The 27,694-nt window shown below is 37.0% G+C and overlaps 1 long non-coding RNA gene across 1 annotated transcript in view; it reads right to left on the minus strand.

The window, feature by feature from the left end:
- Positions 1-27,694, minus strand: part of LOC140612130 (uncharacterized) — a 57,042-nt gene that overhangs the window by 23,731 nt on the left and 5,617 nt on the right. The window lies entirely within an intron of this gene.

The raw sequence follows: 27,694 nt of genomic DNA on the forward strand, positions 1-27,694 counted from the left end.
GTTGTATTTAAGTAAAGCACAAAGAAAAAAATGATATATGATTCCTGAAACAAACTGGTAGCTGCAGTTAAAATGGTGCCCAAACTGTACTTTTAGGAATTAAACAGTAAGCAGATACAACCATCTTGTATTTGGAATTAAACTGAGAAGAATATTAAACTGTGGAGTTTTAAAAGCAAAAATGAGAAAAACAGAGATAAAATTAATATGAAATTCGTTATTATAAGGCTATGATATTTATAAATGTCAACCTTTGGTCGGTCCTCTAATCTAGGAAATTGATACACCATGACCTTAGGTTGGGTGGAAGTGATCATATTACCCCTTTCTGGCAACTATTAAAGGTGGTTGCATAACCTAAGCCAGATATATCAATTCCTTTCCTAGAATGTTCAATTTTAATGAAACTGGTGGGAAAAAGTTCTCTTCCATCTTTTATCACTAAAATAAGGATATATGTAGAAATACTAGTATGTTTTTCTGCACAAGTTGGTAAAAAAAGGATGAAGAAATGAAGTGACAAAAATGAAGAAAACAGGAACATAGATTAAGAAAGAGAAAAATATTGGGTCACCTGGGAGGGTCAATCGGTTAAGCAGCCTACTCTTGACCTCTGCTCAGGTGTTGATATCAGGATTGTGAGTTCAAGTCCCATGTTGGGCTTCACACAGGGCATGTAGCCTACTTAGAGGGAAGTATTAAGAAAAAAGTAATTTTAGGGGTACCTGGGTGGTTCAGTCAGTTAAGTGTCCAACTCTTGGTTTCGGCTTAAGTCATGATCTCACAGTCCTGGAATGGAGCCCTGCATCAGGCTCCACGTTCAGTGGGGAACCTGCTAAAGGATTCTCTCTCTCTTCCCCTCTGTCCCTCCTCCTGATTGCTCTCTAAATAAACAAACAAGCAAACAAATAAATAAAGCTTTTAAAAAAGGTAGTTTTAGCAGTATTGAATCTCTGGTTCCTGTTTCTGAGGTTCTTGTGGTATTCTCTGGTTCTCCCAGCTTTTCATTTGATCAAGTGAGCTGCCCCTATATTACCACAAGAAACCTCTATTCATCTTAAAAGGCTTTAGTAAGAGTTAAACCTCTGTTGCTTAAACTGAAAGAATTTGGGACCAAGAGAAAAAATGAGCTAAGCTGATCATTTTGTGACTAAACAGCATGAAACTTCCTAGTAGTTTACATTCAGGGGTTAGAGTTTAACAGTAAACTCTGCATGGAATTACATGATAGACCAAGCCAATTCCAAGTGCCTAAATTCTAGTCTACTGATTTTAGTTCACTTATTCCACTGAAATCTACATATTTAGTAAAATGTAAAATATTTGAAAAATTGTAGACTAGAAATATCAACTAGAAACACAATTTGAGGTGTCCTTATATTCCTAACTTTATTAAAGTGTTTACTCACATACCATATAAATAGAAGTATAACCTTTAAAATGAAGTGATTTTATAGTAAACAATTATTCAAAAGTGTTATGTTCTATGAGTAGTTAATCTAGAGATTGAATATAATGGTTAAGACAAAACTAAGGGCATGTTTTAGGTTTTACTTTTTTCTTTTTTTTTTTTCTTTCTTTATTTCTAGATTTTATTTATTTATTCATGAGAGACACACAGAGAGAGAGGCAGAGACATAGGCAGAGGGAGAAGCAGGCTCCCTGTGGGGATCCCAATGCAAGACTTGATCCCAGGACATGGGGATCACACCTTATGCCAAAGGCAGATGCTCAGCCCCTAAGCCACCCAGGTGTCCCTTTATTTTCTTTCTCTATGTTTAATTTTCTTATATATAAGAGGGGTTCTATAAAAATTAGATATGGTAACATATGACTATTGATGCATCATAATATCCCATTGAATGTTATTTCCTCATTTTTATAATACTTGATATGAGAATAGTCCCTATTGGAATATGGTAGTTGGTAGTGAGCCAGAAGAGGTTGATGAAGTAGAGAAGATATTTTCGAAATCGGATTCTAAAGGTTTTATAAACTGAAATTTTTTTCATGGTAATTTGTTAATTAAAAAGTATTCCACTACTAAAATTATGTTTGAGAATCTGTGGTTCCTCCCCAACTGGGCTTCATCTTTGAGACTCCAGTTTCACTTAAACTATCAGTCATGACAGAGAGATTCTCTTAATCTCCCACTAGAGCCACATTCTTCCCATTAACTAAAGTGCAGTTTAGATCTCAACCGTAAGTGCCCTTCCTTGATCTTTCAACTGGCATATATAATATAGAGGGGAAAAAAATAACTCTCAAGAGGCACCCAAGTGTGTTCAAAAAACAATGGATCAGTGTTAGAGGAGAGGGGAAATTTTGAATCCTGTATGGATTTGGGTATTGGTCACTCAGATTGTCCTCTGGCTCTGTTGGCCTCCTGCCTGGCTCCCAGGGAAAGGGGGGAAGTTTGCAAAGATTGACAAAAAAGCTGAAAGAACTCTTTCATTAGAATCTCTGAAAGATTTTGGAAGCCCAAGGCAATAATACTTTGCAACCTCTGTCCTAGTGGGATCAAAGGGGGTAGGGGTGAGTAGAAGAGTGTGGGGTGCTTTTCCATATTCAAGGTTTCTATTGAGCATGAAAATGTCACAGCATCTGAGCAGTAGATCAGCTGACAACTGGAATGCAGCAGAATTGAAATGGTATTTCACTGTGATGGGTCTTGGAGTTTTTGTTGCAGCGTTGATAATTTGGGATAAGATCAAGAGCATAGTAGGCAGTTGGAATCAGTAGGATGTTTACGGTGGCCTTGATATCACTGAGAGAACTAGAGCAGAAGAGAATGGTAGAAGAATGCAGTTACTGAGTTACTGAGGACTGCTTCTCCTGCGCAGTAAGGCAATCTGGGACGTATTTTGGAACGTTATATTGTAAAGGGTCTGAGATCCACTAAAATTCACAACAAGTTGAATTACATGCTGTAAGAAAAAGAATGAGATATCATGAATATTCAAAATCAAAAGATTTAGTAGGAATTTTCAGAGATCAGAGTTGGAGGAATTCTGGATCCTTGGTAACTGGAAAGACCTCACTTCAAGTATCTTCACTGAAAAGCCTCTCAATATGAGTAATTGTCTATGTTCTGAAGACTTTCTTATTTCTAACCAACCACCAAGTAGTTTCCTCTGATATAGAATGTTATAATGGGGCAAGAGCTCAGTCTTCTCATTAAACACATTAGGGTTTGAATCCTATGTCTCTCACATGCTTTTGACCTTGGGCTAATCATTTCTGTGAGTTTCTACTTCTTTATCTCTATAGATGGAATAATAATTTTACCTACTTCATAAGATTTTGTGAGGATTAAATAAGGCAAAGTACATAGTAAGTACTCAATAAATATCAATGAAGAGTAATTTTTATCCTACTTATAACTATAACCATGGTTAGCATGTGCTTTACTGGATTCTTTCTTACCTTTTCTATCTCATGATATTTCAATGTCTCTTTCACTAATAAATGTCATTATGCTGTCATGTTTTAGAGCCTTAAAAGAGGCTGTAATTGTCCTGAGTCATCTCTTCAAGATTCATAAGTAACTTATTTCTGAATCAATTGGGTCAGTTTCTTAAATCCATGTAATTACATAGAGTGCGAAATCATGTCTAACCTTGGTGGTCAGCAACCCAGCCAGGTAACATATTTACTAAGTACCTACTTTTTATCAAGCAGAGTATCAAGTTCAAGGAATATAGCTTTGAGCATAAAATGCAGGATTTCATCCTCCTGGACCCCCAGAACTTTTTGGAAAAAAATTTCACATGGACTAAAGCTCCAAAGGTCAAGTGGGGATATGTGTTTGAAAGTACACTTAACTATGTTTTTTTGGCTCTTATAACCCTGTAGGCACTCTTGGCCTGAGGAAACATGGATTTCACCTTTCAGGTTGAGGGGATAGAAAATTCAGAAGAAAGAAAGCCTTGTGTTTGGAAGATCAAAGTGGGAACACAGAAGAACCTGGTTATACCTTTTGCACTGAATGTACCAAATGAAGCACGTGACTTCTGACTTTAGAGAACAAGTGATGAAATTGAGGATTGTGATGGATGAAACTACAGAATATTGTTGATGCTTGAGTGCGTCTCTAAAACAGTGTAATGTCTAAGGACAAGGAAAAAGCATGTATTTTATTATTATTTATTATAAAACTATTATTAAAATAAAAATATATTAACCTAGTTATTTTTTGGAATATACTAGATTGAAAAACCGCTTCACCCAATTGATTAGATGCATGAATTTTGCATAAAAATACTAAGCTAAGTTCTGTTAGGATCATAATTTTCAAAAGATAAAAAGATTAAAAAACATCTTAGTAACTTTAATAGTATTATAAGAATGATGACTAGAATTTCTTGTGGTGAAGTTAGGGAAAAAATAAGTATATCAAGAAATCAAAGAACTTAAAAAACTCTAGATATAATATACTTAAATTTGAGGATCTGGTTTATTTTATTCTATGAAATGTATATCTGTCATGCATAAGAAAATTTAATTTAAAAATTGAAAAGTGACTAAAAGCACAAAACCAACAAAATATCAGGATAACTTAAATGCCAAACATTTGATATCGTCTGGAGCAGTGCTTCTCAAAAATTTATGTGCACATCGATTGCCAAAAGATTTTATAAATATGCAATTTCTGATTCAGTAGATTTGGGATATGGCCTGAGATTCTGCATTACAAGCATACTATCTGCTGATGCTGATTTTGCTGGCCCGTTAATCATAATTTCATTTTATTAAAGTTTTGAATTTTAGATTCATACGCAGCTATAAGAAATAGTACAAAGAAACTCCATGTACCATTAATTCAAGCTGTCCCAATGGTAATATCTTGCAACTTTGCAAAAAATCAGTTGGGGATATTACTGTGGGTCTATTTCTGGGTTCTCTATTATTTTCCATTAATCTGTGCATCTATCCCTTCACCAGTACCACATAGTCTTGCTTGCTATAGCTATGTATTAAATCTTCAAATGGGGCTGATTTCTCCTTATTTTATCTTGTTTTTCAAAATTTTCTTAGACTATTTTATTTTCTTTGCCTTTCTATGTACATTTTAGTATGTGGCATCCAGTCTGTGGAAGTAGGGAGAAGACGTAGGAAACTTGCTTTGTAAAAGCCTTGGCCAGGAAACGTCATGCATGACTTCTAAACATATTCCTTCCGCTGATACTCGGTTACTTGATCATATATATCTACAGAGGAAACTAAGAAATATTTTTAACTGTGTGTCCAAGAGGAGGCAGACAGATTTTGGTAAGAAGTATTTGGTAAGATGTCTTTGCCATGAAAAAATAAAGTCATACAACTGTCTGGAAAATGTACATTTATAAAACACTAAAGAGTTACTGTTTTAGCACATATATTACCTTCCTGTCACTGCTGTAACAAATCACCACAGACATGGTGGCTTAGGAAAACACAAATTTATTACCTTACAGTTCTGGTGTTTAGATGTTAAAGATGGATCTCACTGGGCTCAAATCAAGGAATCGGCAGAGCTTTATTATTATTATTTTTTGGAGGCCCTGGAGAGAATGTTTCCTTACTTTTCCCCTTGTAGAGGCCACCCACATTCTTTGGCTCATAGCCTCCTTCCATCCTCAAATCCAGCAACAGTTGGTCAAGTCTTTCTCATGATATTATCTCTGTGGTTCTGATTTTTCTGCCTTTCTCTTACATATTAAATGACTCATGTGATTATGTCAAGCCCATTAAGATAATCTAGAATAGTATCCTTATTTTAAGATGAAATCACTAATAACCTTAATTCCATCTAAAACTTCACCCCCCCTTGCCATGTAGCATATAGTATAGTCATAGGCACTGGGGATAAGGACATGGGGTAGAAGGGGATCATTATTCTAATACTATAGTAGTAGCAGTTTGTAGACAAAAATGAAGGATAGCATCATTTTATTATCTCTTCTATTATATTAAGAAATTCAGCCATGTGCAAAAAAGAGTTAAGTAGCTCTGTATTCAAATTTCAGCCCTGTCACTGAGTAACTGTGTGAGCTTATTAGTTCAGTATAACTACATAACATCTGTAGGTCTATTTTCTAACATGTAAAAATGGAAGTAAATAATGTCTTTACCATAGTACCTGTTGTTGGGCTTTAAAAAGACATGATATGGTATGTTTAAAATATTCTTTGAAACACTGTTCATTAAAAATAAGCTGGTTGAAGGATAGTCTCTTCAGCAAATGGTGTCGGGAAAACTAGACAGCTACATGCAAAAGAAGAAACTGGACCGCTTTCTTACACCATACAAAAAAATGAACTCTAAAAGTATTGGAGACCTAAATATGAGATTTGAAACCATAACGCTCTTAAAAGAAAATATAAGCATAGATCTCTTAGGCATCAACCTTAGAAACATATTTATGGGTATGTTTTCTAAAGCGGGGTTAACAAAAGCAAAAATAAACTATTGAGACTACCTCTGAGATAAAAAGCTTTTGCACTGCAAAGGAAACCATCAAAAATCCAAAAAGACCACCTATTGAATGGAAGAAGACATTTGCAAATAATATATCTGATAAGGGGTTAATATTCAGAATATATAAGGAACTTATATAACACAACAGCAAAAAAACAAAACATTCTGATTGAAAAATGGGCAGAAGATCTGAATAGACTTTTTTTTTCCCAAAGAAGACATACAGAAGGCCAACAAACATATGAAAAGATGCTCAACATCACTAATCATCGGGGAAATGCCAAAGCCACAATGAGATATCACCTCATAGCAGTCAGAATGGCTAGTATCAAAAAGAAAATAAATAACTAGTATTGGTGAGGATGTGGAGATAAGGGAAACCCTGGGCACTATTGGGGGGAATGTAATTTGGAGCAGGCACTATGGAAAACAGTATGGAGGTTCTTCAAAAAATTAAAAGTAGAAATACCACTACCATATGATCCAGTAATTCCAGTACTAGCTATTTACCTAAAGGAAAATACTAATTTGAAAAGATATTTGCATACTTCTGTTTATTGCAGCATTATTTACAATGGTCAAGATACAGGAGTAACCCAAGTGTCCCTCCACAGTTGAATGGATAAAGAAAATGGACTGTGCACGTGCATGTGTGTGTGTGTGTGTGTGTGTGTGTGTGTGTGTGTGTGTGTGATGGAATATTACCCTGCCATAAAAAAGAATGAGATCTTGCCATTTGTGACAACATGGATGCACCTAGAGGGTATTATGTTAAATGAAATAGATGTAGAAAGAAAAACACCATATGATTTCATTCATATGGTGTTTGGAATCTAAAAAACAAGCAAACAAAATACAAATAAACACACAAATTATTAAAAAAAAAAAAGACTCTTAGATGCAGAGAAAAAACTGATGGTTGCCAGAAGGGAGATGAGTGTGTGTGTGGGGGGGGTGGCGGAGAATGGAGAAAATGGATAAAAGGGATTAAGAGATACAAACTTCCAGTTTGAAAAATAAATAAGTCATAGAAATGAAAAGTACAACATAGAGAATATAGTCAATAACATTGTATTAGTGTATGTTGATAGATGGTGACTACATGCATCATGGTGAATATTAAGCAATGTATAGAATTGCTGAATGACTATGCTGTACACCTAAAACTAATATAGCATTGTATGTCAGCTGTAATTCAATAATAAAAAGAAAAAGAATAAATAACTTGGCTTATTTCAATGCACTTATTTTATCTGCAGGGTTGGAGAAGATCGGTATGGCCTTGGATAAAGGCACTGGTTTTTCAACCTTGAGTATCAAAGCTGGCTGTTTTTGAATCTGTAGTTAAATGATGATTGTAAAAGTCAGTATTTGTCAGGAGAGGGGAAAGCATCTGAATTCCAAAAATACCTTTTACCTCTTAAAAGCATGGGGTCCTAAATGCAGACTTTGAGAAACTCAGAAAGGAAAGTTCTGCCTAATGGGAAGGGAGTTACAGTATGGTTAGAGCCCAGGGTGGGGTAGGGAAAGTGTGTCCTATGGGAAGAAAGGTTTGGATTAGTAGAGAGTCAGGTGGTAATGCTACAGGTAATAATGCTACTGGAACCCTTCAGAAATTGGCCTCAATAGAAAAAAACTAAACAAACAAAAAAAGAAAAAGGAACGTTCTAGGAGAAGTAGGAAAGAGTTCTCTACTGAATCCATTTGGAACTCTGACACGGAATCTGGGAGGACATTCTTATATGTGTACAGGTGCAAAGAGGAAGAATAACAGTGAAATGAGTTATGAAAAATAATATCCTGATTCTCCTTCCTTCTTGGATGTAGACACTGACCAACTCTTGGGTACCCCTAAAAGGGGCATTGGAGATAATTTTGAGATTCACCAGTGTTCCATGATGAGGAATAAATAAACAGACTAATGCCAAGGAATAGCTGGAAGACTCATTACTACTGAGAGTGAGGGAGGAAGCAGCAAGGTGGGGCTCAGCTTTCCAATCGTGCTAAGAAAACAGAACTCTAGTCAGTGCATCAGTGAAAATTTAAGCAACGAATGCAACAAGAACAAGGCCAACACCAGAGGCCAGGGAAGTGCAGTCACATCTAAAGCAGAGGTCGTGGAAGCCATCAGAGAATGACTTGTTAGCGTTGAAATCATTGTCCTTATACAAAGATAAAATGCACACATGTCAAATGTTTTCTTTAATTAGTTGCAAATGTTTAAAAGAAGAAATCAAAGAGCGCTTACTTACTGATATAATCAGAATGCTGAAATAAATGTCTAATAAATGCCAAACTCTAATATCAGGGTAATACTCAGTTGCATCCCACCAGACAAAATTCACTCACAGGTCTATGGAGAAGAACCATTCACATTGCTAATAACTTTTCTACAATTTCCATAGCTGTCAATGCAAAAGCAATGGGTCGATGGGTAGGTAGAGGAGTTACAGAATCCTGGAAGCCAGAGGGTGTGCTAGATGGGACACACAGTATTTTTGCCCATTTCAAAGTCTTTACTTTCACAGTCTTGCCTATTCACCCACAAGCAAGCTACTGTCATATTTGGTCAGGTTTTTTTTCAGCACCTATGTGTGTTCCTCATCTTAAAAACGAACATGAAAGTAAGGAATCCAAGTCTGAACAAACCAAGTTTCCCATGATGGTACTCTTCTAGATTAAAAAAAAATATATAGCATTCACTCACTAATGAGTGAATGTAAAGTCTTTGTTTCCATCACTGAAAATTTAGTCCAGTTATAGAGAAATAATGGAATTTATAGATTTCCCACATTTGGATGGAGACATCTTTAGACCTGATAAATATGCCAAAGGATTAGTTTCCATAACAAAATAAAGTCCTTAATCAAGAGTATGAATTATATGCATTCAGGAAAGGCTGGCTTTGCTCTTTTATGGTAAGTATGTAGAATAGAATGAGTAGCACTCTGCTTGAAAAAGTAATGAAAGCTATTTTATTTTCTTAAAGAATCAGATCTCTTCTTACCAAGTCAAAGTCATGGTACTTTATATCATAATGCAGCATAATTAAATTTTCTCTACTGTCCATCAGGAAGTGGGGCCACGATTCTTAACAATCTAGGAGAAGCCATGATTAGGTGAAATTTGAAAGCGCTTGAAGGATTTTTCTTCTCCTTCTTTGATATCCTCTTTTCTTCTCTGGCTACAGCCTTTCCTGCCTCGGGTATTAACTACCTATACAGCTTTTGGATTGCCAGATTTAGCCAGTGGTATTAATCATCCAGATCTGCCAGTTACTCATGCTTTTAATTTCTCTCCTCCTCCACTTCCCTCTACAGTATGACCCACAACAGGGCACACTAATTACCTTTCAGTTTGCAAATAATGTGTAAAATTAATCCATTAAAAATGATGAATAACCAAGTTTAAAGGATTGTTCTAAACTGGGACTAGATTTAGGGAGAAGAAAATACTTTATTCCAAAGAAATGGAGTCTTGATGGTGTATGTTTCAGAGGACAGAGGATGGGATAGTGTTTGAGAGATATCTGTAGTGTTACACAGACTCTACAGGTGGCACTTGAATCACAAGTAGGTCCCACTCATTCTCCAGTGTGTGAGAATGATTCTTGATCCATGTATTTATTTAAGTATCACACAATACACAGGAAGATCACCCATTCATTGGACCATGCATCCTATGTGGGGAAGCTACAGCTACACTCCCCTAAAGAACAAAATTCAGGAGCAAAGTTTGTATGTACTCTAAAAGTATTTGCCAGATAATTAGAAAGTGTTCCACTGCTTCAAAGACCTCCCATATAATACACAGTTAAATGATTATTTTAGAGCTTATTTTGGAGTATTATTACCTTTGAGAAAGCATTGTTATTGGGCACTTTTTTCTAGGAGACATTAATGCGTATAATTAAAAACATACAATTCAACCTCACTGCAGGACATCTATGAAACCATTTATGGCTTGTTTTTTCTTGTCCTTCTAGGTGTCGCTGACTGTGGGTTCAAAGTAATGAGAAGAAAGTTATTTTTAGTTTGGCATAAGTGTTTCAGTTGCTCTAAACTAAAAAGCCTTATTTAGAGTTTGCATACACTACTACGGTACATTGTGTTTTATACAAAGCTAATTGCTTTCCTTAGTTCTGCCATTATCCATTTTTTTTTTCTAATAAGCCTTTTCCCACTAAAGAAATGAAAATGGAGTAGATTTGTATTGCTGGATGGGAAAAAAATAAAATGTACAAAGTAAAACAATATATTAAAAACTTTCCCCTGCCACTACTACCCCAGTTTAGAAAAAGTTCACTTTTTCATCTATTTCGAAAATAAAATACAAGGGAAAATACATGGTTCCCTATGTGCTCATATGACTGGATGACACAAAATTATCATTTTCTCCCCTTGTATTTGCAACAATCATGGGTGAGGGAAATTTTTGTGTAACTCTTCTGCTCACAGATATCCCAATGTTTATAATCATCATTGTATACTTTTATAAGCACTTACTTTTGCCCTCATCTTTGTCGCTTGCAGAACAAGGCAATGTAATTCCTCATGGACCTTGAACTTAAGAGCCTACTATCTAAAAGAGTAAAATGAGAGACCATTGCTTAAATAGTTGCTTAAAGTCTCACCATTGAGTTTTAAGCCCAATTTATTCTGACAGATGAATACTATGTTGGATATAAAATCCAAACCACTGTCACCAGATCATTGAACATTTGATAATATGTGGAGATATGGTTCTAAATAGATAATTCAAGATGTGATTGCACTAGCCACTCAAATATGAAAATGATTGTGATTCATTTGAACATGAAGTTTTCCTATGCCCAGCCATAGGCAGAAGAGAACTATGTCAGCCAGAAGACGGACATGTAAATTTTTACCAGACTGAGTCTGAGCACTTGCGGGTGGGTCAAGGACCCAAGTGCAGACAAAAGAATGCGCCTCAGTGGCTTAAAATGGAGAAGACAACATGACAAGGAATGGAAGTGACCTTTACAAGTGAGAAAAGTTCCTGACTGGCAGCCAGTCAGGAGACAAGGACCCAGCTTCTAACCATGATAAACCAAGCTCTACTGATAAGCACATCTCCACGCCCCCAACTCAATGGCCTCCAGACAAAGGCCCAGGCCAGCTAACACCTCCTCTTCAGCCTTGTGAACCCAAAGCAGAGGAATCAATCAAGCCTATCCAGACTTCTGATCTACAGAACCATGAGAAAATAAATCTATATTAAGTTCCGAAATTTGTGTTATTTGCTATGTCATTGATAGGAGAGTAATGATACACAAGGAACAAATCATCTTCTCCAGAAAATACCACACACACACACACACACACACACACACACACACAGTGATGACTGTGGAGGTTATACCAATCTGCTGTTTAAATTTTATTGGCAAAGTAGGCACAACAAGATAGAATAGGGGAAAGCCCTTACAAACTCATCTCACCTCTAATTTAAGTAGAGAGCATAATGGTAGAAAAAATTCTCATCATTAAAATGGGGTGATAAATCTACTTTTAAGCATTTTTTGAGAATTAAATGTGACTACAAAAATAAAGTACGTAGCACATCCCTTAGCACACTTTCAGTACTTTATACATGATACTCTCCCTTTCTCCTCCTCCTCCTGTCCAAATGAGGCTGTCATTTTAGTATTATAGTACCTATAACCAGAGTTTCATACCTTGAAAATATGCCAATGCCACAAAATGAACTGGGCACTGCCAAACCCAGCAATGCATTGGTATCTTTGCAATGCTTGTCAGCTATGGATTCCCATGGCCCAAACGTGACTTAACTACTATGAGTCTCCAGAGCGGGGCTGTTGGGAATGTGAATTTCCGACATGTTCCCAATGTGGAACCTATGCAGTTGCAGGGCATACACTCAAGAATCCTGCAGCTTGGGTATTGTCAGACATGATTAGAACAGAGTATCGACCGCTGAGCTATGGGAATATGCCAGATAAGTGATGTGGTCCCACAACAGGGCCAATGGCCGAATCATTGCTTCCTCTGGCAGTGAAGTGGTCTGCTCCATCTGCTCCTCACAGATTTTATAAGTCAGCTAAGGAAAGACAAAGAAGCTATGTTCTTCCTACCTCTTAATTGCAGAAGGTTAGGTGGGGGAGGAGGGCACTGCAATAGAAGAAGAAGGAAGAAGAAGAAGACGGAGACGGAGACGGGGACGGAGAAGGAGAAGAAGGAGAAGGAGAAAGAAAGAAAAGAAAAGAAAGAAAAAAAAAGAAAAGAAAAGAAAAGAAAAGAAAAGAAAAAAGAAAAGAAAAGAAAAGAAAAAAGAAAAGAAAAGAAAAGAAAAGAAAAGAAAAGAAAAGACAAAAAAAAAAAAAAAGCCATAATGTGACTACATATAATCATACTCAGAGCGCTGAGGCGGTAGCTGCCCTGTAAGTCAGCTATGGTTGAAGTTAGAAAACCTGCCAGGTTTGTGGGAACTGGTCTCTAGTAGCAACTGCGAACGTTATTTTTCTCTTTCACGGTGTTTCCTTTTAAACTATGTTTGCAATCTTTGTTGTCGGCATATACCCTGGGGCACCAGCCTAGTGTGTGGAGACTTCAATGAGATACAGCACATAAAAAGACGGAGTATAAGTGTGACGAATCACAATGACAAGGCTGAGTTGGAGGTAACCTGTGCATGGTAAAGTGAATTGAAGACTCCCTTCCTGTGACAGTGCCAAAGGGAGATGAGGGACAACCTGAAGAGATGGACTGCAATCTTCTCCCCAGAAAGTGTGTCCACACATGCTCTGTACCACTCGGCCCTGATCACACATCCAAGGACTGCTCTCACTGCGTCCAAAATAAATATCATCTGCCATCAAGTGCACACATTATTAGCAACAGGCCACATGAGTTAATCATTCATGAAGGTGGGGAATTTGGCATTGATCCAAAGTTAAGCGATGTGTGAGCAAGATGAAAGAGCCTTGCTAGGTATTCGGAAGAAAGACCAATGCAAACACAGCCATGCCATCAACAAAGCATTGCAGTTATTAAAGCCCTCCTGTGGTGAATAAATAAAAACTCACCAATAAGAGCTCAAAAAAAAAAAAAAAAAAAGCAAAAAACAACTTTCCCCTGTAGTGCCCTCTTTATACCCCTTCCTCTTTTTGGCTTAAGAAGCAAACTTTAAGTTTATAAAAATTAAAGGATAAAATCATATCATGTGACAAAAATTTAGCAAAACTAATTCACATAATACATTGAGTTTCACTTTGCTTATGCTTAATATTAAGAAATGATCATGGCTGGGGTTTTTTGCATCTTCCCAACTGGACTCGCTGACAGGACTTGCCAGGATGCTGTTGGGTAGGAAAAGAGTTACAAAATGAAGGGAATTTGGAGAAAAAGAATTACAACTGCAGTGCAAATAGATTGAAATTTTCTAAGATGTGCTTTGTGGCCACTCAGCTGCGTCACTTGTCTGGAGCATCTCCTGAGATCAGACGAGATCGGGCGCGTTCAGGGTGGTATGGCTGTAGACTGTCTGGAGCATCTCTTATGAGTCAGGTACCAAGAATATGGAGTAACTGTATAAATGATATGGTGAGTTCTTTTGTTTTATAGTTGGGAATACATCTTTACATTCCTGTCCTTATCGTGTACAAAATTAACTTGATTAGCAACTTTCTGTTGCACAGATGAAAAGGGAAATGCCCTTCTAGACTTGTAATATAATATTTTTGAATTATGCAAAAAAATAAGATGTTAATATATGAAATTCTGTTAGAAGCACAATGCTCATTGCACAGCAAGGAGCAGCGCAATGTCCCATGATGCTCTGAGAACAACAGTGAACAAAGCCCTGAATCTCGCATAGCCATGAGAGCCTATGTGGGAATCCTCCAGACAATGGAAGTTTCCAGCCATCTTTCACTGTTATCCCTACTACATGGTGCTCTCCAGTTTCCACCACTTTCTCAGTTGGGTTCCTTGGACATCTTCTCAATAGCTAATGGGGTTTCTGTTTGTTTTTAGTCAAGCAAGGTATTTCAGACTATTTCTGACTACCTGCTCAGGAAGTATCTCTGATACTTCTGCACCAGGCCATTCCTTCTGTTTTGTTTTGTTTTTGTTTTTGTTTTTGTTTTTGTTTTTTTAGGTCTAGTACTATTAGAATTCAGAAAAAAATTTCTCACCAAATGTGTTGATCCTTTCTGTTTCTATTTCCATTTCTGATATTGACATCTATATTAATATCAGTCAGAATTTTCCAGAGAAACAAGGATATATATATATATATAATATAATATATTATATTACTATGTATACTATTGTTACTATATAATATATATATATATTATATTTTAATCAAGTTGACACATAAAACTAACCATTACAGTCCCCATTTAAGGAGAAAACAGCTATTCTCCTCAGCATTTTGAAGAAATCTGTTTGTATTCTTAAAAAAATCTACTTTCCAATCTCTCAGAAATATGGCTACAACTTTGAAAGAATTTCTCTGTTTAGCTGTCTTCTTGAGAATCAAGAGAAGATTCTTGATTGAGAGCAGTGACTTTTTAACTTCATTTTTTTCATGGCTCCTCCTTTGAGAATTGTTGAAATCTTTGGGCACTCCCCTTTTGGAAAAAATGAAGTCCACACGTACAGTTATCATATTTCACAAAACCCTCAGATGTTTCCTTTAATGGACTTTATGCTGCAGTTTGTAAACCTTTGCTCTAGATAAAGACTTGAGAAATGGGGCATTCTCCAGTTTATTTTCGGGAAGTTTTCTGTTTTTAGCATGTGAGTTAAATAGGAATTGATTTAAAAATAGACAAGGTTGGTTGAAGCAACAAGCAAGGCTTATTCTGTATCACTAGATAATTTAAGATGAAAAGTCAATTAATTTCAGAGAAAACACATCCTCAAAAAGTTGTTTTTACTTTTAGAGCCCAAAGAAAACTTTCCATAATCATTGTCACCTCTACAAAGGAGAAGCTTATTTAATGTATTGTTAGGCACACATGATTTTTAAAAGGGCTCCTTTTAAAATCTAGAATCTCAACTATACCTGAACTATGAAATCACAAGGTATTTCAATTGACTGCCAAGCTCTAGCTTAAGAGGGTAGACATATGCTTTCAGCTGGATTATTGCTAATTGTTTGCATCAATGTTATTATTACTACACAGATAAAATGAGTCTTCGTGTGATAACTAATATGTTATCTATTTATAATCAACTAAATATTTAATCTTAAATATTTATCAGAGAATTTTCCAAAAAAGTGATTCTATGCCAAATATTGTTTCAATAATTTTAGTATCATTCAGTATAAGAAGTTTTATGAAAAAAATTGTGTTTTTAAAAAGTCAGGTTTGTTGGGACACATGGGTGACTCAGTCAGTGGTTGAGCGTCTGCCTTTGGCTCAGGGCATGACCCTGGAGTCCTGGGATAGAGTCCTGCATTCAGCTTCCTGCATGGAGCCTGCTTCTCCCTCTGCCTGTGTCTCTGCGTCTCTCATGAATAAATAAATAAAATCTTAAAAAAAATTTTTAAGACAAAATAAAAAGTCAGATTTGTATAGATACTATCTAAATAAAATATTGTACTTAATAGCTATACTCTTATATAAGAAACACAGGGAATTTAAATGAGAGGTCCATAGGGCGCCTCGGTAGCTTAGACAGTTAAGAGTCCGACTCTTGGTTTCAAGCTCAAGTCAAGTTCTCACGGTTATGATCCTGAGGTCTTGAGGTTGAGCCCCATGTGGGCTCCCCACTAAATGGGGAGTCTACTTTCCCTCTCCCTCTTCCTCTGCCTCTCCCCTAGCTTGCTCTCTCCCTTCTCTTTCTCTTTCCAATAAGTAAGTCTTGATCAATCAATCAATCAATCAATAAGACCTCCGTAATGGTCTGTATTTTTTAGTATTCAGTTTGAGGTACTAAGGTTAAGAAAGTCACTGACAAAGAAACAAATGCCTAAAGACGGCAATTGAGGCAATGAGAAATATGAATAGATAGATGATATATAGAGAACCATAGATAGATATGCAACATAGATAGATAGATATTAGAGAAACTGAGAGTATTTGTTGCTTAGAAAAGTAAGTATGGCAATAAAACAGGAACCTTGAAATATTGAAATAAGTTTCATGTTAAATTCTAGACTCAGGAGAGTATACACATGCTGCAACTTGTGTCAAACAAGAATATGTGCATGGGGATTCCCTTTGTATGTACACAGACTATCTTTAATGGGTTACACACACACACAAACATGGTAATAGCATTTGTTCACGGAAAACTTTATTTTTCACTGATTAGTTTTATAGAGTATGAATTTTTAACCAGTGTATATATTACCTAATCAAAAAATTGTAATTAAAAGAAAATTGCTCTAATTTGGGTGAGGAATACCAATTACAGATATTGGTTGTAGGATTTACTCCCACAGGAGTAATGAGGAGGAAATAAACATGTATTAATTATGTTCTATGTGTCAGAAATTTAATGCATTATCTCATATGTTCTTGGAACATAGGATCTCCTATTCTCCTTTAAAATAGTTATGTTGAGACCCAGCAAACTTAAGAACCTGTTCAATGTCACTCTTATAATGTAAAATGGAGGTAGAAATTGATTTCAGGTCTGTTTGACTTTGAGCCTCCTTCTTAAAGCTCCCATCTGGTGGAAAGTTTTAGCAGATGATCCCTAGGGTCTATTCCAGTCCTATTGCACCATGACTTCTGAAAGACGAGCTGAGAAACGAGTGCTTTCCAGTCTTTTTAGTTATTATTATAAAGTCAAAAAGACCATCTGGTAAATAAGCAAGTAGTTCCTTGCTTTTGAAATTTGAATGTTGAAATGTTAAGGTCAATAGGAGGGGAGTCAGAAAGGGGCTCAATAAAGGGGTTATAAAGAATAGTACAGGCATCCTAGGATCTTTTGGCAAATAGCCTATATTGGCATTTAGAGTAAAGACAAAAGTATAGAGTTACTTGAAAGACAGAGGGCCAGTGAAGATACTCAGAGAACAGGATGAAATCATTACAGCTGGGAAATAGAGAGATGACCTCAGGCTCTTGTTTTGGACATCAGAAAAGAAGGGGAGCTGAGAAAAGCAACAATTTCTGTGGCTCACATGACCAGTCCCCACGCTCTTCCCAAGCCTTTCCCCATTTCATTCACATTCTCACGATTTCTTCCAACCACTTGGCTGATTTCAGAAGAAATGACACATATTTCATTGAACTCCCAGAACACTCTTATTAAAGATATTCCCTCAACAAGAACTGCCTTAGTTTTTGTTGGAAAAATTACAGCTACACAAGCTAGCCAATTACTCTATCTGATAATAGACAAGACCGAAAAGTGGGTAACATGCTGAACCACAACAGAATTAACATTTTGCCTCATATTTCTTTGTTGTACAAATTGTAACATGGTTTGCAAGTCTTTGTTTAGACTAAGAGTTACTAATAAGAGTTGGGTGATAGAGGCCTAAAAACGTTGTAAACTCATCTGAACCTCTGATTAATACAATGTTTATTAGGTTTGCACAATAAAATTTATTAACTTAGACCATATCAATTTGGAGTTTGAGATAAATCACCCAGAGTCTGGGCTAAGTGGGCTTTGCATGTATTAGGAAGAAGTACATTTGCGGAGTCAATTAATAAAGTAAACCTTATATGCAGGAGCATTAAAATATTTAATGTGAAAGGAAAGTTATTTCCAAGCATGTTCTAAACCAATGGTTCTCAATCAGGAATGATTTTGTACCCCAGAAAACATTTGGCAATGCTGGAGGCAGTGTTGGTGTTTACAATGAGTCTGGGGGATGCTACTGGTATCTAGTGACTAGAGGCTAGGGATGCTGCTGACCATCCTAGAGTGTTTATCATGCACAGGACAGACAGTCTGCCACAACAAAGAATTATCCAGCCCTAAATGTCAATAGTGGTGAGGTTCAGAAACCTCTAAAAGCCTCCATTTATATCTCATGTCAGTATGCTCACTGCAAACCACGCTTATCCAACCAGCCCAAGTAGGCCCCCTAAAACTTCCACTAGGAAATCTTTTGTTGGTCCAGGTTAGTTAAAAAAACATTTAATGTGTCAGTTACTCACTTCATGGATTAGAACTCTAATGGGGAAAAAAAAAAAAAAAGAACTCTAATGGGAGACTCTGGTGTGAGCTTATGGTAGTGTCTAGTAGCTGTTACTATAATATCAGTTTTAATATGACACCAAAGACACTAGAAGATGTTCAAAGTGAATCCCTTTGCAGAAATCTGTATTGTGACACAACTCACAAATGTAGACCTGTCTTTCCCTCCCTAGACTACATATAATCCAAGAGAAAACTCAATTCAGCTTTTATATCTTTATATAAATATTTTGTCTTGAATTTGAATCAGTGGATTTATTTAAGAAAACAATGCTTAATGAAAATGACTATTCTACTAGTTGGGTTGAAACTAACTATATATTGTCCTGAATGATAGAACCACAGCTATTGTGATTATTTTTTACTATTATTATTTATTATTTAGTAACCTGACTTACATTGTCTAAACTAATTGTGCGCATTTGTGTACAAACACAAAATGTACTTTGTGTTAAGTTACAAAATTAAAATTGAAGAAAGAAATCAACGTGCTTAGACAAAGGAGAAAGGAGTCTCTTAAGTAGTTTTGCTGGGGCCTCCACAAGCTACTAGACCCTGGGGCAGCTTTGTATTAATTAATATAGCTTTGCTTTAATGATATACATTTGTAATTATGCACCCTTAAGTATCGAAAGAACTTAATGTGTTTTAGATGAAAAAATATTCAAACCTAACAAAACCCTTTATAAAGTGAAATTCAATTCATTTGTTATAAGGAAATGAGAAAAATAAGCAAAGGTACCAGATAGAGAAACTTTTCCTCTGTTTTCCAAAATTCTTTTGAATTTCTCCTAGAAAGAAAGAATTATTTGTAACTATTCAAGCATGTTAAGAAAAAAATAATAATAATAAAAATCCCTATAGAGTAGACCCAGGGACCAGAAGGCACAATAGAACCACAGCTAGGTTATCTAATCACAAAATCAACAGGCATGAGGCAGAGGACTCCAAAAATCTCCTCCTCCCTCAATCCTGGAGTATTCAGAAAGTTTTGTTTTGCTTGGTTCTTTTGGTAAAATAAATTTAAATAAAAGACTTGAGATTGTGAACTAGTTCTAAAAAGCATAAAAACACCTAGACATTAATCAATCTATTTGTGGTCTACAAAGACACTGGAGAAGGGGCAGGATGACGTAAAGGTAAACAAAACAATACAAATGATCAGTTTAAGACCTCGTCCTTAACCCTTGAAACTTTTTCTTCTAGGTACTCTTGCTTCAGTAATAATAATAAAACCTTGGACTTTTGACCCAATTCTGCTACTGGCTTTCTGAGTAAATGTAGAAGATCACTTAAGTACTTTTTGCCAGTTTCCTGTGTGCAGTGATAGCATCTGTATCGTACGTCTTCTTTCTTCAAAGTGGAACATTATTCATCAGCCAAAGAAAGACTAAGCAAACAGTGCGCCCCATGGTCGCCTAGTGTGTGATACTGCATGTGATTTTCTTTGAGCACCGGTCTGCATTCCCTGTAGTTCTGACGAGCATAGTTATTTTCTACTGTAGTCAGAATGATCCTCTCATGCAATGCCAGGTAGGTTTTGTAGCACAAGCAATTTGTTGATTTTTATGAAGCATGTTTTAGGGGTAAATACACATATAAAATGGATGTCTCACTCGAGAATTTTTCAAATTGTAGCTTTTCAAATAAATTTAATAGCAGAGCTCCTGCAATTCTTTGAACTCGACATCCTCCTTATAAAAACGCAATCCGCAGCTCTTTTGGTTTGTGACAATTCTACACAGGTACCTATCTTCTCACAGCACAGAACCTTACCAGCTTGCAGGGCATGAACAATACAAACTGGAGGACTGTGAGTGATCTCTCACTGGAAATCAGGATGTGCTCAGGAAGATGACTAGAAGTATGAATAATAGTAAAGGCCTCAGGTTGCTAATCAGAGTGGCATGACTAACATCCTTGGCTTTATGTCCATATTCAGAGATGATATTTGGTTTGGCAAGCCTCCTCTTATTATGCCACTGTTCAAACAAAGAAGGAAGTACCCTGAAAAATGAACAACTTCCATCTCTTAAGTATTATCTGGTTTGCCTGAGTCTCCCCACAAAGTGATGACAAATGTGATCCAATATCTGTCTAAATCCGATGGCTCTGGCTTCCGTGCTCCTTGAATACTAGGAGACAGTCCCACCAAACATCTCCACCCACATCTAAGAGAGATGTGCTGTATAACAAAGGATTTCACTTTTGCTATGGGTTCCTGCCATGGAACTTGTAGAATTCTTGGGATTTCCTGAGTGATAGAAATGTCTGTTACTCAAGAGCTTTGTTGTTCAGGTTCATATTTGAGTTTATGCTAGTAAGACGAGTTTTGGTTATATAGACCCAAAGGTAGCTTCAGACCAGGGTTTGCTCGTGAGAAAGACCAATCACTAATCACAGGGTTGGGATTTTGAACCAGCCCAAACTTTGGGAAGAAGAGAGGGGCCGGAGATTGAATTCAATCATTTGACCATTGATTCCATCAATCTTGCCTATGTAATCAAACCCCAATAAAAACTTTGGATGCTGGCATTCAGTGTAGTTTCCTGATTGGTGAACACACTGATATGCTGGGAGGATGGTATGCCCAAGGAGAAAGCATGGAAGTTCTAAGATCAGGACCTTCCCAGACCTCATCCTCTGTGCTTTCATTTGGCTATTCCTGAATTGCATCCTTTATAATAGAACTGTCATGATAAGTATAGTACCCTGCTGAGTTCCCTGAGTTATTCCAGTGAATCATCCAACTTGAGGGTGTTATGGGAACTCCTGAACTTATAGGAAGTTGATCAGAAGTATGAGTGGCATGGGGACACCCTGAAATTGTGCAGACATTTTCAGTGGAGTAAGTCTTGTGGAGGATTGAGCCCCTAACTGGTGGGGTTGATGCTAAGTCTATTTGGTTGATTCCGGGCTTGAACTGCAGGATACTGCAATGGGGGTTAAAACAGAATCAGCAATCCTGTGGCTGTCATGTGAACACTGGGAATAAATTAATGTTGTGGCACATCTCCTTTACTTCCTCACCCTTTCCCTGATTCTTGGCTAAATCTTCCAGAGAAAACTTTCTCCTGGGAGATGCTGAATTATACTACCTGTCTGGGTTTAAGAGATGACCCCTTATTCTCCCCTTAGTCAGTTCCAAGTATGGAAGTCATCTTCTTTAACAAGGTAGACTTTTCTAAATGCCTAAAACAAATGGAAAGAAGTGCAACACAGGTACTTTAGATTAATCCTATTTCCTAGCCCATCAATCTAATTGCAAGGTCAATGGAAATGCCCTTAAATAGGCTTGTTCTTCCCGCTGATCAAGCCCTAACCCTATGAGGTTCCAGAAAGAGGAAAAGTACCTCATAACTCCAGTCTGAGGTCTGCCTCTCCTTCTTTCTTATCCTTAGGTAGACTTTTTGCAAAAATGACTGGAAATGTGACTATTCAGTTATTTGATGCAGAATGGTAAGGTTACACAGCCCCAGAAATATTTTAAAACTTAGCAGAGCTAAGTTCATCAATCTTGAACTCCACACACAGAGCACCCAGAGCCCAGCCAGTGCCAAACTGGATGGATCTTATCCCAGATCTTTCTCTCCCAAACCCTTCTTTCAGTTTGTGGTAAAGTTCAAACCCTCAGGTTTTGAGTAAGGATGCAACAAAATCAAGCAATACCATCGAGGCTTAGGAAAATCTCAATCCATACAGGGTACAGACACATTTTTCTTAAAGTTACAAAGCCTCCAGAACTCTCTTAAACCTATACCCAATTTTCGTTACCAAATAGAACAGTTAGCTTCTCCAGTTGAACATCTGCATTCAGTTCAGTGGTCACAACAAAGTTTTCCTCAAGAACACAATGTGCCCATGCTTTCTTTATAGATGTTGCTAAAGAACCTACTCAAGTGCCTTTCTCAGAACAAAGTAATTCTGTCCCAAACCGAACTAAAATCTTCACCTTTTAGGAAGCTACAACTGCTTTCAATATTTTTTTTTTATTTATTTTTTAAAGATTTATTTATTTATTTATTTATTTATTTATTTATTATTTATTTATTTATGAGAAAGAGAGAGAGAGAGAAAGAGCTTGAGCAGCAGGAGGGGCAGAGGGAGAAGGAGAGAGAGAGAGAGACTTCCCAAAGAGATTTCCCATGAACACAGAGACAGGCATGGAGCTCCATCCCACGACCTTGAGAACATGATCTAAGGCAAAACCAAGAATCGGCTGCTTAATGCACTGAGCCACCCCCAGGCACTCCTGCTTTCAATATTTTTAAATGATTTTTTGGCTTATTATATATGTATATAAAATATATATTTATATAAATTTATATTATTATTATTAATATATATAAATACTAGACATATATATGTATAAGAGATAGACAAATATATGTAAAATCTCACATACTGTGGTCTAAGAAACATAAGAGTCATCAACCTAATTATTGAGTATGTCATCAGAAGACACTGTGATCACATTTTATAAACCTGGTTTATTTTACCCAATTTAGAAGGGTCATGGCAAACTTTGAGGACCACTTGCTTCTTAGATATTCTGAACTCCATGCAGAAAAGTCATTCTCATGCTCTGGGCTGAAAAAGAATACCACCATCTGGATTTAAGACCATTAGTGCAGAAATGAGCATTTGTTTTAAAATTCATCTTGTTTCATAATTTTGAAGGGAATAAGCCTCAGAATATGCTCAATTACTCTTTATCTGTAGGTAATGATGGACAACATCTTTACCTTTTCAACTTTCATATGTTTTCATTAGTTGTTTATTTAACAAAGTGCAGCAGCACTTCAATAACTTGCATCTAAAATTTTACTGTTCATTTGCTTGCAACTGCAGCCCCTGGAGGTTTCACATACCTGGCCCTGATCTTTTTCCACTCCATTTCTGATAAATAATTCTTGCCTATCTTTGCCTCCATCTCATTTGAAGCAAGGCCAATATTTTCTTATCTGCTTGTAGATGTTTGTGTACGTTTGATACACATCTGCCTGTCCCAAGCATTAAAGCAATCAAATCTCTCCAGCATATCCTTTGCTTGACAATAATCTCATCAAATAACATTAATACACACATTCTGATGTGCAGATACTACTAATAAAAAAAAATAACTAGATAGTTCCTTAGTTCTTATTTGGTTAGGAAACCATGACATTTCCTGTGCCGTAAGCCACATGTACGTTTAATGACTCTAATTTCAAAAAAAATATGGCTTTATTCCTTAATAATAATAATAATAATAATAATAATGATAATAAATAGCAGCAATGCCCTTTCCTATCTGAGAGGGAGCTAGAAACATAGTCTTCAAGATCTGATGGAAGAAATCTTGCTTCCTTTCCACCCACTTCCAAGTCCTCTTGTTCTCATGGCCAGTGAGCCTGGCTCTCAATCTAAGGGTGGTGACATGGCTGACAGGAAAGGAATAGTTTTGTGATTCAGCAATGGCTTAAACAATGCTGCTTCTGTGGTAGCACTCAGATCCCGGAGGGAATAGAATGACTGCTCAGACTGGGCCAGCTCTGCCCCAGGACCCCTTAGCTGCCCCTCCCTTCAGGGAAAGTCTCCCCTTGGGTGAGCTTCAGAGGTGCTGCCCTTGGACACAACACGAGAGTCTTTCCCACTGCGCTGAGCCAACCAGGGAGGGCAAACAGATGATGCTGCCACATGGCAAAAGCCTGCTGTCCCTTAGGCCACCCTGCCTGCTTTTTGTCCCCAATATAGGGAGCCCACCAGGCTAACTGCTCATCCCTTACTGAAAATACCTACAGAGCCAAATGGAGATGGACCCCTTTTTATCATTTGTCTTCTTGCTTGTTTGTTAAACATGTTCTGTTAGTTACTGTCTTTTGGTCTTCCTGGTAGACACCAGAAAAGGGAAAAAAAAAAAAAAAAGATGTTACAAAAGAACATAGACTGTTTTTTGCCTTGTTATTTAAGCAAAATTGTAAAAATCTCTAAGTTCCTCAAGAAAAACATTTCTCTCCTCTAAGAGATTCAACTGTTTCAAAAAGAATCTGCACTCACGTTACTTTCTGAACAAAATAGTTCGTTCTGTTGAATTCTATCAATTTATATATCTATGAAAGTATGTGTGTATTTATATGTCCTTTATATGTATGTATGTACATATTCTTTATATGTGTTATTTATATATAATATATATTATGTGTGTACATGTTATATATTTTTATAATACTCTTTCTCAAATTATATAAGACTCTATCTTCATTTACATCCTTAATCTTGAATAAATAAATGAATATATGCTACATACTAAATAATGATTGCCCTTTCATTTGTAGCCTGTGAGATAATCACTAGCTATTTTTCTCTGGGTGATTGAAATTGTGCTTTCCCCTTTAAAGGAATCTGTCAAAAATTTCATAAATATATGTGGTGGATGTGCTTCAGAATCATGATTTGCCATGAGACAGGAAAGAAGAGCGGGCCCTCCCTTTTTCACTTTGCCAAAATGATGAAAAGCATTGCTTTGAGTTTTTCCTTGTGTCTGTCTGTGAATTTTTGCAACTTCTCTAATCATTTTTCATAAGGGTTTTCACAACTTCAGTGAGTTTGGGGGGAAAATAACAATCCTGAAAACTGTGCACATTATTAGCCTCCCTTTGAAGCCCTTGCTGCAAATGTCTCAGTCCGGCTAGTGGACCATGGGGAGTATGAGGACGGAGGCAGCTTCTTATCAGAGAAATGAGTGGGAGAACATTTCCTTGTAGTGACTGTAACAGCCGTGGTAATTCTGGGTGAAAAGGCCATAATGATAACATCTACAAAATGGTACACTGTTCTCTGAAATGCAACACGAATATTCCCAAGAATGGAAGATAACTAGCTGCACACAGGACAGACAAAACATACTAATTCACAAAACCGTGGAGATGTTTTTTATCATCTCCTCCATACCCCCTCACCCCCCACCCCATTGCTTAAAAGAACAACGTCAGAAAGAGGAGGAAAGAGTTCAAATTACATTTCTCTTTCTTTTCTAACAATTCTATGAGAAAACAAGAGGAAGGACAACTAATGCCGAAGCCCAGGTTTGGGAAGAGAGAAGAGGAGGAGCAGATAAATTAGCAGACCCGATTCTAACAGTTGAAGATCATATAGAAGAACAATTGAAAATGGGGGAAAAAATTGGGATCTGGCTAATAGAGGGCTATGAAAATGAGTGCCGGGTACAGACATGCAACCATTTTCAGAGAGTGAGTGGAAGGAGAGAGAAACAGTGGTTTGCAACAAACAGGAGGCTGCATCGGAAGGCTGTGAGGCTATGTGTCTATCTAAGGAAGGACCAAGGAAGACACAAGAGAGTTCCTTGCAGTTGACTGATTCCAAATAAGCCACTCACACATGAGGCATTGCGCTCAGGTCTGCTTCCTACGTCTAGGTCAGCCATGACCAGAGGAGAACCATCAATCACTCCCACTCACAAAACGGAGTGAGAGTGATTGATTGTTCAAGACTGAATTAGCCCTGCCTGATTCATGGGAAATCTTAATGGAATCTGGGAGCCCTGAACTGGAAACTGGGGTTTTGGCCTGGAAATGGACCCCAAACCTTAGGGCTAAGTCCAGGTGTGCCCTAGTCAATCCAAATCCACAGCTTCGGGAGGAAACATTTGGATCCTGAGTTCCACACATTGCTTATTTTGTTTTACCATTTTCAGATTTTCTCCCTGAAAGGCAAGATAAAAATAATACAGCTATTTTCTTGGTGTTTTAGGAGTAGATTCCATCAGGGTTTTCATTAAGAACGTGCTGACTTCCCCTACCCCAAGCTTAATAATGACACTATTGTAAATATCTATTTTCAGATAGTAGTTTCATACACAGGGATATGACATAGAGAACAATATATCTCAAAAAATACACATTCAACTACAGAGTCCAGTGCTCAAGAACACCAACATGGCACAAGAGAACGGTCTCCTCAAGAGACTTCTTTGCCTCTCAAATTATCCCACACCTTTCTTGTTATTATTTTAAACTCAAAAGCAAATTGAAATTTTGCTGAAATTCTAAGTTATGTGAACACAAGTTTTGTTCCTAGGACTCTTTCGGTTGGGAAGAGGAAATGCCTGACATTTCTTAAACAAACCAATGATGACGAGCTATATATGGCTCGGACGTGACAATCACTCCTCTCCCCTCGAACCTCTGCCCCTCGAGATTTACAGACCAGCTTGAGCTTCGATCTGAACCCTTGCAAGACCTAGTGAGGGACATTTATTTTCAGTGGAGAGCCCCCCTCATTCTTGAAATTCCTCCTTTCTTCAAATCTCACAGAATCTAAGTTTAAACCTCCGGGTAAATTATAAGGAAATCTTTTAGAGCAGCCTTTTAGTCGCTTGTGGGTTGTACTATATTTATTAGCAGTGCAGGCCTCTTCTTGTTCATTCTTTCTACTTAGTTATAACATCACATCCATTTTAGTACACACCTTAAACAGAAAAGTGATAAGGGAAAATACTCCAAGTGATTTATCTAATTCAGATTACAATCTCTAGAGATGGCAAGCCGAAATCAAACTCGAGACCATTTGAGGCTAGCCCAAATTTAACGTCTCTCTAATGAGGCCATCTTAGATTCTCCCTGAAGAGTCAAGTCTGGGATTGAAGTGGTGTGAAAATTTTTCCCTATCAAGCACACATGCTTTGACATAGCCAAAACACATTAAGAAGTCCCCTTTGCTTCTAAATATATTCAGCGTTCTTTTTGATATTTCACAGAACATTGCATTTAATAAAAATGAGTTTGGGAACAAAACTACTGAGCATATATTGATGAGACAGGTAAGTTGTTTAAGAGGAGATGATGTGGTGTATGTAAGTCTGTATTAGTTGGAAGGAAAAGCCCAGCATCCAGATGGAGTAGCCAGCTACATGGGTGCAAGACGGAGGTGTCCTGAGAATCAAATCACTCCCATCACTGCTTCTTTTTTCCACCTGAAATTCTTGTTATTTCTTAACTTAAAACGTCTTTAAATAGTTTACAATATGGAATTCTGAGTGAAGAAAACACACACATTTTATTTATCCAATATCTCAATGA

This window comes from Canis lupus, chromosome 20 (genome assembly GCF_048164855.1).
Source record: "Canis lupus baileyi chromosome 20, mCanLup2.hap1, whole genome shotgun sequence".
NCBI classification, from domain to species: Eukaryota; Metazoa; Chordata; class Mammalia; order Carnivora; family Canidae; genus Canis; species Canis lupus.